The 10,695-nt window shown below is 44.2% G+C and overlaps 1 pseudogene; it reads right to left on the bottom strand.

Annotated features, from left to right (window-relative positions):
- Window positions 1–776: 776 nt before the first annotated feature.
- On the bottom strand, window positions 777–3,208 carry Ppp1r3b-ps2 (protein phosphatase 1, regulatory subunit 3b, pseudogene 2; annotated as a pseudogene).
- Between the last annotated feature and the right edge of the window lie 7,487 nt (window positions 3,209–10,695).

The following is a 10,695-nucleotide window of genomic DNA, read 5'->3' as shown; positions in this document are numbered from 1 at the left end:
ATTGGGAGGGGAACACCCATATAGAAGGGGACAGGGAGGGGTTAGGGGGATGTTGGCCTGGAAACCAGGAAAGGGAATAACATTTGAAATGTAAATAAGACATACCCAATTTAATAAAGATGGAAAAAATAAAATAAAATACAGCAGCCAGAAAAACAAAAAGGAAATATTATAGAGTGTTGTCATATTGGAATATGAATTCTTATTTATATCATCTTAGTTTTCAGTTCAGTAACAAATTGAAATTGAGTTTAGGAAGCATATCACATGTTTTTATCATTAACTTAGACAAGTATATCCTCAACAATTTCTATTTTGTATCATATATGTCTTTTGCTTAGTGTCCATCTTTTACGTAGAATCCTAAGATAAGGCATAAACTATATTATCTATTTAAATCCGTTCCACCAAGATAATAAAACCTGAGGCATTCTATAAACCATATAATCTATCAAACACTGTTACCTCTGATTTTGCCATGAAAATATCTGAATGTATGGTGTAATCCTTATGAATAAGATAATCATGTGGAAAACCTGTCTTTCATATACACACTAATAAATATGTGATAATCATAGTTTAAAAAAATATAAACCACACTCGATAGGATCAGAAACATTTGCTATCTGCCTGATGCTAACCTGTGAAGCCAAGGGGCAAGGGGCTTCAGCCAGCAGCCCCTCTGAATCCACGAGACTCTGCATTCCTTTCCTTCTTGTCTCAGGGAACATCAGTTCAGTAAGAACATTAAACAGACATCTTTTACCAAACTCCTAGAACAAAACAACACCCCTAGATTTCTACAAATACGCATGTAAAGCAGTTTCCAAATTCCCCTATAATTTTAATTTACCCTAGAGAAAAATCTCAGGGTTTGGGGGTTCACCCAACAGTAAGAGTTCCAGGAGTCTCACACTAGCGTATGATAACGCACTGCAATCCAATATGGTTAAGAAAAATTCATCTGATCCCTCAGAGCTAACAAACATTTAAAATAACATAGAAAAACTTGGTGAGGTTTTTCTCCCCGTCCTTTTATAATACACACCATAAATAAATGCACGCAATCAATGTCCTTGGGTGTCCATAAAGCATCCTGAATATGACTGTATACTGCAAACAAAGCTAAGAATGTTCTGGAGGGTTTGAGAATATGCTAGTCTTGCTATTTGAAAGCCTCAGACAAGGCATTGAAGTGGACCCTCCAGGAAACATGAGAGCCATGACTCTCTCAAACAAAAGCAGCTCACATACTGGCTGGGCAAGCGGAACTGGATCTTGTCATTGAGTCTTCTGGTAACTCTGGGTGAAACTGAGTGCTTCGAAAGCTCCCCAAAGTCCAAGAGAAAAAGCTAAAAGTTCAGACTGTCCCACCCCGTCCTAGTGCTGTGCCCTGTGACCCCGCACAGGAACTAATAACCTTCCGGTAATTAATATGTTGTTCTCTGCTGGAATATAAAAGAGGGTCAGGAAGAGAGGGGAAGGATGCCTATCTCAGACACAAGCTATGAATTTGCTTTGACTCTCTTGTCCAGATCACTGGATAGACTGTGTAGGGGGAGGAGGTGTAGTGAAAGAACTTGCACAGAAAACGGCTGCCCCCTCCTCCATCCCTCTTATGAGGCTGCAGGGTATCAGGCCAGTATGTCACAGAGTTGAGGTGACTCCCTCTGAGTACATGTAGACTGAAGGAGACACATGGAAAGCCATGGGCAGGGCAGGACCTCGAGGTCAGTGGTAAGGCTGGAAAAAGCTGGAGACTGGTTTCTGGGTGACTTTCAAAGTCTAAGTATGGAAGAGAGGCCAGCTTCCTCTGTCCTTGCCAGCATGGCTCCTCTCCAGACCCCTCTGGCACCATCCAGTGCATTCCCTTGTGGCCAACCCAGATACCACAGAGGATCAACACGCCTCCTCTCCTCTGAGCAAGAAACCAGGTGTGATGAAAACACGCTGGACTTGCCGGTTTGAGGAAAAAAGTGAACAGAATCCTGTCTTTTCAAAAACCACGCCTAATGGCAGATCGGCTTCCCTCTGGCCTTGCGTTCTCGCCTCCATCTTGATCAGAGCCACAGACTGTCGACTGCAGTCACTAGTAACAGGGCCCCCGCTTTTCATATCCCAGATAACTAGGCCACTCTGGAAACAGGCCAAAGGAACATCGAGGGCTCCCAAACTGGTCAAAAGAGATTCCAAAATCCGGTCCATTGCACGGCTCAATCATTCTATGAGTGGATTGGAGTTCAGCCAGGAAGATCCTGTAGGTTTTGACTTTGTTGCTGTCCCAGGACGCCTGGCCATTACACTGTAGCACACCGCAACTCCATTCTTTCACTAGGGTGAATTTTCTTGGGTAAGCCAATGTCAAAAGAAAACACATCCCTGTCTGAATCAGCCTAAGTGTCCTTCACATACTGACAAGGGAAGTCTGTGAAGCTTTTCCAGAGGTCAAGTGTCACTCTGATCTTCACAACCTTCTCGAATGCCAGGTTCTGGACCTTCACGGGCCCGCGATGGCTCTATCCTTCAGCACAGTTTTTGAGGCAGACATGGCTGGTTTGAAGTCGATTTCTAAAATCTAAGTAATCTGCAGAAGGCTGCGGAAAATTCAAAACAAAGCTCTCACTCTCTACTGTCCTCAGACTCACGACGTTGTCTAGGAGCTCAGTGATGTTAAACGGAATATCCAGTGGGTCATCCATCGAATTCCGGGAACACTTTCACCATTGTCAGGGCCAGCCCCGGTTGTCGGCCAAGGGCACTCGCTTCTTCATCTTCTTCTCCTGCACTGTGGGGGTCCACCATTCTGCGGGCTTCATCCTTGCTGCCCAGCTGAACACAAGGTCCAGTGGTTTGCTCAGTTATGGGGAGATCTTGAAGGTGAAGTGTTCTCTGCGTAGAGAAGGAGCCATAGGGCTGGAGCTGTATTCTATGTCCACAGCCATCACGCTGGACGTGCAGGCTAGAAGTCGGCTCCCTGGTTTGCTGCACTCTGGGTTCCAGTTCCAGCAGCCTGTGGCGCACTTAACTTTCTAGTCACCTCTCCTCACCCCCGATTTCATCTCTTAAAGAGAAATCTTTCACCTTTTCCCCTCAATATGATGTTAGCAGCAGGCTTGTTAGATGTGTTTTTTTTTTTAAACAGATTTTATGATTCTATTATTAATATTTTTAAAATGGATATTTTATTTATTTACATTTCAAACGTTATCCCCTTTCCCTGTTTCTCCTCTGCAAACCCTCCATCCCATTCCCTTTACCCTGCTTCTATAAGGGTGTTCCCCCATCCACCCACCCAACCCCCTCCTGCCTGCCACATCACCCTAGCATTCCTCTACACTGGGGCATCAAGCCTTCATAAGACCAAGGACCTCCCATTGATGTCAGATAAGGCCCCTTCAGCTCCTTCAGTCCTTCCCCTAACTTCTCCATTGGGGACCCAGTGCTCAGTCCGATGGTTGGCTTTGAGAATCTGTATTTGTCAGGCTCAGGAGACAACTATATCAGGCTCCTGTCAACATGCATTCCTTGGCATCAGCAATAGTGTCTGGGTTTGGTGGCTGCATATGGGACGGATCCCCAGATAGGGCAGTCTCTGGATGGCCTTCCTTTAAGTCTCTGCTCCACTTTGTCCCTGTATTTCCTTTAGACAGGAGCAATTCTGGGTTAAAATTTTGACATAACTATATTATACCTAATTTATTCCATTTCAAATGTAGGTTGTTGGATCTTGACAGATGCTTCTCCTGTATCAATCGGATATGATCAGACAGCTTCACCCCTCCTTGTGCCGATGTGACATCACAGTATTGATCTGTGCAGAAAAGCGCCTCTGTGTCGATGGGGTGAATCTTGTGGAGAATAATGACAGTGGGTTATGTTTTATGCCATCGGAGCCAATACTCAGCTGAGAGAGTTCGCATGTTTGTTCATCAGCAGTCCTGGGCAATGTTTTCTTTTCTGTATTGACTGGTTTGGAGATCTGAGTTTAGCATTTCCTCCTTTTCAATTTTTATGAAAATTTTGAAGAGAAATGCATTGCTTCTTTAAATGTTTGGAAGAATTTAGTAGTGAAACCATCTGGCCTCCGTGGTTTCTTGCTAGGAGACTTTATTGCCGATTTGGTTTTGTTACTAATTTGGTTCGTTTAGATCCTGTTTCTCTATGGTTCCGTCTTATGTGTGTTCTAGAGTCCATTCATTTCTTCTAGCTTACCAGCGCATGTGTGCAAGTCTCTGTTGATGACTTTACTTTTTGCAGAATCAACTGTAATGTCTCCTTTCTCTGTGTTTTTATGTTCATACAAAAAAAAAAAAAAGTTCATGTTTCCGTCAGTAAAAAAAGGCTTGGTATGCAAGCATAGGGTTCCCAGTTCAAATCCCAGTCACTCAAGGTGGTGTGCATTCATGACCACGGGGACAGGATGACCCCTAGAGCTTCCTGGGCAACTAGTCTAGCAAGTCAGTGACTTCCACATCCAACATTTCAAAAATAATTGGGCTGGATCCTTGGATAAGGTGATTGTCTTCAAACTAAATGACTTGAATTCTGTCCCTGGGACCCACATGGTTGAAGGAGAGAACCAACTCCTATTCTGATCTCCATTCATGCATGAACAGCAGCTACACACAAACACACACACACACACACACACACACACACACACACACACACACACAGAGAGAGAGAGAGAGAGAGAGAGAGAGAGAATTTTATTAGCTCAATACTTTAGGGTCAGAAAGACAACTTTTAAAATTTATTTATGTTTTGGGTTGTTTTTCAGATTTATTTTTTATTTATTATATATAAGTACACTGTAGCTGTCTTCAGACACACCAGAAGACGGCATCAGATCTCATTACAGATGGTTATGAGCCACCATGTGGTTGCTGGGAATTGAACTCAGGAACTCAGGAAGAGCAGTCGGTGCTCTTAACCACTGAGCCATCCCTCCAGCCCCTTGTTTGTTTTTGTTTGTTTTCAAGACAAGGTTTCTCTGTGTAGACCTGGCTGCCCTGGAACTTACTTTGTAGAACCAGGCTGGTCTTGAATTCAGAGATCTGCCCGCCTCTGCCCCCCAAGTACTGGGATTAAAGGTGTGTGCCACCACCTGGCTAAAAAGACAATGTAAAATTTCGATTAATTTCTGTTTGGTTTCCAGACCTCTGCACAAGGGACTGAAGAACATAATTTTACATATTAAAGCAGGCCTGGCCCCCAGGGTTCATTAGCATCACTTAGTCCCTTCCTGGTGTACCCTGCCCTCTAAATAATCCTGACATTTTGTGTGCTCTTCTTCCTCTCTTCCTCCTCCCCCTCCTTTTTCCTTTCCCTTCACCTTCTCTCTGTGCTGGGGACATCGAACTCACCTGCCTGAGAGCAGCTTCTTAATAAATCTGCCTTTAGAGTATTCTAGTCTTGCTTGAATTGGCTCGTCTCAGCAGCAGAAAAATAACCTACCAATTTTGTTTCTTGCAGGGAAGGACAGAATAAACAATATAAAAGTTACTTAAAATGTAATTATATGGAAGAATTACCTGGACATACGAGTTTCAGGAGAGAAAAGGCCTCGGCATTTGAGGAGAGTCCAAAATACAAAGAGTTATTAGTTAAAATATAGCAGTGTTATAGAATGTAGCAAAACAGTATCTTTACGATTATCTAAACTTCCAGCGAGCAGCTTAAATGCTAAGTCTTCAAATGTGAGAGTGGATACACAACTTTTAGAAATGCATTTGGAGCACCACACCCTGTGCTGCTGATGACAGTTGACCAGACACTTGACAATCTGCTCACTTGATAATTCTTCGAAGTCTCTTCAAGGAAACATATTTGTCATAGAAAAAGAAAATCAAAACTTACTTGTTTCCAACAGTCAGCAGTGTTAGGTTACACGGAAGGATTTGTTTAGAATCTGAAAGACAACTGCTTTCTCCTCCCCCCTCTCACACTTTAATGGGTGATGTAAGTCACTGACTCTGACCTGTGTTAGGAATTCATTTACCATAGCTCATAAGTGCCAGGCCAACCATGAGAAAGAACAGCTCCCTGGACCACGTTTCCCATCAGACTAGGGTGTCTGTTCCCTCTCTCTTATCTGGTACCTCCCAGTGATGACTATCCTTGCTTGTCGACTTGACCACAGCTAGAGTTAACTAAAACCCAAAACTCTGGGGCACACCTACGCACCTATGGGGGATATTTTTTCTTTTTTCTTTTTTCTTTTTTCTTTTTTCTTTCTTTTTTTTTTTTTTTTTTTTTTTGCTTAGTTTGAAATAGGAAGATTTATTTCTAACCTGGATCTTTGAAGTAGGAAGACACCCTTTTAATCTAGATCTTTTGAGGTGGGAAACCCCACCTCTAATCCGGGCCACGCCTTCTCCTGGAAGCCTATGTAAGGACACGAAAGAAGGAAGCCTGTGCTCTGCCTGCTTGCTGTCTTGCCAGCACATCCATTCCTTTGCTGGCATTAGAGCCTACGTCTTCAGGATTCTGGCATATACCAAAGACCAGCTGAGACATCCAGTCTTTTGGACTGAACAACTATCGAATGATGGACCTTATATACATAGAAGCCTTTGTTAGACTAGCTGGACCACGGCCTGTAAGTCGTTCTAATAAATTTCCTTCCTCTATATAGAGAGACTCGTCCTATAAATTCTGTTACTCTCTAGATCCCTGACTAATGCAGTCACATCACTCACCTGGCCCTGACGGCTCCTGGGTGCCCTGGCAAAAGCAGATCCTGGCCTGAATCCCAGAAAAACTGGTCTCCTGGAAAGATACCAAAACCTTAGAAGTAGCTGCAAGAGATAAGGTTCTGCTTACCGGAACCTGGCAAAGTCGGGGACTGTATCTCAGGGAACTTGAAAGGGATTTCCTATCGGAACCAGAGATATCAGGAGAAAAGGAGGCAAAATAGCTGAGATCAGCTTCTGAAGCTTGTCTTGCTAGGAAGAAATTTCCGGGCACCCCGTGAACATGCAGGCAAGACTCAGGGAGGGCTGGTACGGGGCTCCATCCAACAACAGTGCCTTCCTAGCGTGAAGGAAGAACTCTACAGGGTCCCTACTCTTAACAAAGTGAAGGAAAGAAATCGATCTTTGAGCCAAGTGTGTGAACCTGCATTGCTAGCCCGCAGGAGAGTGAGGTTTGAGTTTAAAGCTAGTCTAAGCTATGAAGCTATGAAGCATGACCGTGTGTGTGTGTGTGTGTGTGTGTGTGTGTGTGTGTGTGTGTGTGTGAGAGAGAGAGAGAGAGAGAGAGAGACAGAGACAGAGAGAGGGAGAGAGAGGGAGAGAGAGAGACAGAGAGAGGGAGAGAGACAGAGAGAGGGAGAGAGAGGGAGAGAGAGAGACAGAGAGAGAGAGAGAAAGAGAGAGAGAGAGAGAGAGAGAGAGAGAGAGAGAGAACCATCTCATTAAATGATTTAAAGGAATCTGTGCTCAAGACTCCGCCAGCAGCCATTGGGATGGCTCAGTGGATGAGAATTGTACCACCAAACCAGACATCCTGTGCAAGAGCCTCAGAACTCACATTGTGGACAGAGATCAACTACTGCAAGTTGTCCTCTGACTTACACACACACACACACACACACACACACACACACACACACACACACACACCAATGTAAAACAAAACAAAACAACAAAAACCTTAAGGTTCCTGACTTGTCAGGGTTTCCTGAACAAAACATCACCGCCAAGAAGCAAGTTGGGGAGGAAAGGGTTTATTCAGCTTACACTTCCACATTGGCTGTTTATCACCAAAGAGAGTCAGGACTGGAACTCATACCAGGTAGGAACTTGAAGGCAGAAGCTGATGCAGCGGCCATGGAAGGATGCTGCTTACTGGCTTGCTTCCTCTGACTAGCTCAGCTTGCTTTCTTATAGAACCCAGGACTACCAGCCCGGGAACAGCACCAGCCACAATGGGCTGGGCCCTCTCCCCTTGATCACTAATTGAGAAAATGCCTTACAGCTGGGTCTCTTGAAGGCATTTCCTCAAAAGAAGCTCCTTTCTCTGTGCTAACTCCAGCTGACACACAAAACCAGCCAGTACAGCTCCAAAGCCTGCAAGAGCAAAGGCTGAATTCTGTTTTCCATAAAGGTATTTCCTCGTCCGCTCCGGCACTGTAAATGTGGCCTTATTTGGAAATAGTGCGTGGCATCTTTTTTTTTTTGGGGGGGGGGTTCTTTTTTTTTTTTTTGGAGCTGGGGACGGAACCCAGGGCCTTGCGCTTCCTAGGTAAGCGCTCTACCACTGAGCTAAATCCCCAGCCCCTCGTGGCATCTTTAATATGTAAGTCAAAGCAATGTGGGTTCTGCATCTAGCACGGGAATGTTTCTCAGAAGAGACAGAGATAAACACATACCACAAGGAGGGACGATACACGGGTGCGACGGGATGGGGTGGGGGATGGGATGCCACAGTGAGGAAGCGAGGCTTCAGAAAGACAAGAAGCCAGACAAGGCCTTGCTGGAGCCATCAGAGGAGCACGCACTTCCAACACCTGGATTTTATATCTCTAGACTACAGAGCTCTTCACAAATGAATTTCTGTCATGGCGTTTAGCTTGTAATAATGTGTCATTCCTAGGAAACAATATAACATCCCTTGGAATGTGGAGAGATCTAGGAAGCCTGCCACTAGCCCAGTGCCAACATTCCTGAAAACTTAGCTCAGCCAAAGCAGCATTTCTTCTCTGTGTCCCAAGTACCTGCCACTGCGTGTTTTGTATTCTGTGTTTGTCGTGATGACCAAAATAACAGACATAGACAGCCACTGACCCCAGTGGTTTCTGTCTACTGAGAAAGGGGTGAGACAAACTACAATAGAGAGGACCGTCATGTCCGTTTTGTTTTATTTTATTTTGTTTTTGTTTTTTCCTTTTTTTTTTTTTTTGGAGCTGGGGACCGAACCCAGGGCCTTGCACTTGCTAGGCAAGCGCTCTACCACTGAGCTAAATCCCCGACCCCTTATTTTGTTTATTTATGTTTTTGTTTTTGTTTTTTGAGCTAGGTCTCACTATCTGGCTGGCCTTGAACTCATGACTTAACTGCTTTTGCCTCACCACTGCTGAGATTAAGGCACCACATCTGGCCGTAATTCTGCTTCTTGATATTAGATCAGGGCCTCGTTTTGAAGCTACATGTTAATTTGTAGACCTCTGTCCAGTAGAGAAAAAAACAAGTTATAACTGTATAATTAATTGTATCATCTGAAGGACACATTCATTGTTTCTTTCCTGGTAAGGTATGTAAGCTCTTGATTTTCAAGTGCTTCTGGATGCTAACTTTGCAGTCTTACTATGTCCTTCATTCACTGAGCCCAGAGCGTTTTTTGACACTGTTCGTTCTATTTTTATAGATGAGTCATGTCTTTGACCTTTTGAGTCTTTGACATCAACTCTTGCAAAGCACAAGTAGTTTAATATGAATGTTTTAATATGGTCCCCGGAAGATGGTAGGTGTTACATGGATTCAAGTTCCCCCTCAGGAGCTCAGGAAAGCCTGGAAGATTCTGAACAGGTAACCACTAGCAGGTGGCCCCACTGCAAATCAGTGTGCACCAAGGCAATTGTAGGCCTCTTTCTGGTCCCGCCCTTTGTCCTCATCCTGTTCTTATATTTCATGTCTGTTACCCAGAGGCATTCAAGAGGCAGGAGGCTCTCAAGTTCAAGCCCAACCTGGGCTACACTGAGTGCCTATCTCACTTCCGTAGGGATGTCTCCATTATAAAACGTCTCTGGCATTCTTTCCTTTGATCTTTTAAATGTAGCTTTGCCTGAAATTACAGGGTTTAAGAATATGTTCAATCCAGAATTGCTGATAAATTTGAGGACAGTGTTTCCCATTCTTTGCTGCAGAGGAAAAAAAAAGAAAGTAAAGCCAAAATCTGAGTAAGGACGTGTGTGGTGGCAACTTTAGACCCAGCAATCAGGAGGAGGAGACAGGCAGATGGCTGTGAGTTTGAGGTCAGCTTGGTCTACATAGTGAGTTCTAAACCAGCCAGGACTACATAGTGAGATCCCATGTGCTGGCTGGGTTTATGTCAACTTGACACAAGCTAGAGTCATCAGAGAAGAGAGATCCACAGTTGAGAAAATGTCTCCATAAGACTGGGCTGTAGACGAGCCTGTAGAGCACTTTTAAACTAATGATGGGGACAATTAATTACATAATTAATCACATAATTAATGATTAATTAATCAGCCCTGAGCTGGTAGTCCTGGATTCTATAAAAAAAAGCAGGCTGGCCAGGGGTGATGGTGCATGCCTTAATCCCAGCACTTGGGAGACAGAGGCACGCGCATCTCTGTGAGTTCTAGGCCAACCTGGTCTACAAAGTGAGTTCTAGGACAGCCAGGGCTGTTACACAGGGAAATCCTGTCCCAAAAAACCGAAAACCAAAATAAAACAAAAAGCAAGCCAGTAAGCAGCACTCTCCCCTGGGTTCTGCTCCCCTGTTTAAAATTCCTGCCCTGTTTAAGTTTTTGCCCTGACTTCCTTCAAATAGACTATAGTGTGAAAGTGTAAGCCAAATAGACCTTTTCCTCCCCAAGTTGCTTTTGGTCATAGTATTTCATCACAGAAATAGTAACCCTAACTAGGACACCCTGTTTTTGTCTCTATAAATCACACGTGTGCACGCGCGTTCACGCGCATGCGCGTGCGCACACACACACACACACAC

Source organism: Rattus norvegicus, chromosome 2 (genome assembly GCF_036323735.1).
Source record: "Rattus norvegicus strain BN/NHsdMcwi chromosome 2, GRCr8, whole genome shotgun sequence".
NCBI lineage: Eukaryota > Metazoa > Chordata > Mammalia > Rodentia > Muridae > Rattus > Rattus norvegicus.
This window is presented reverse-complemented; position numbering and strand designations above follow the sequence as displayed.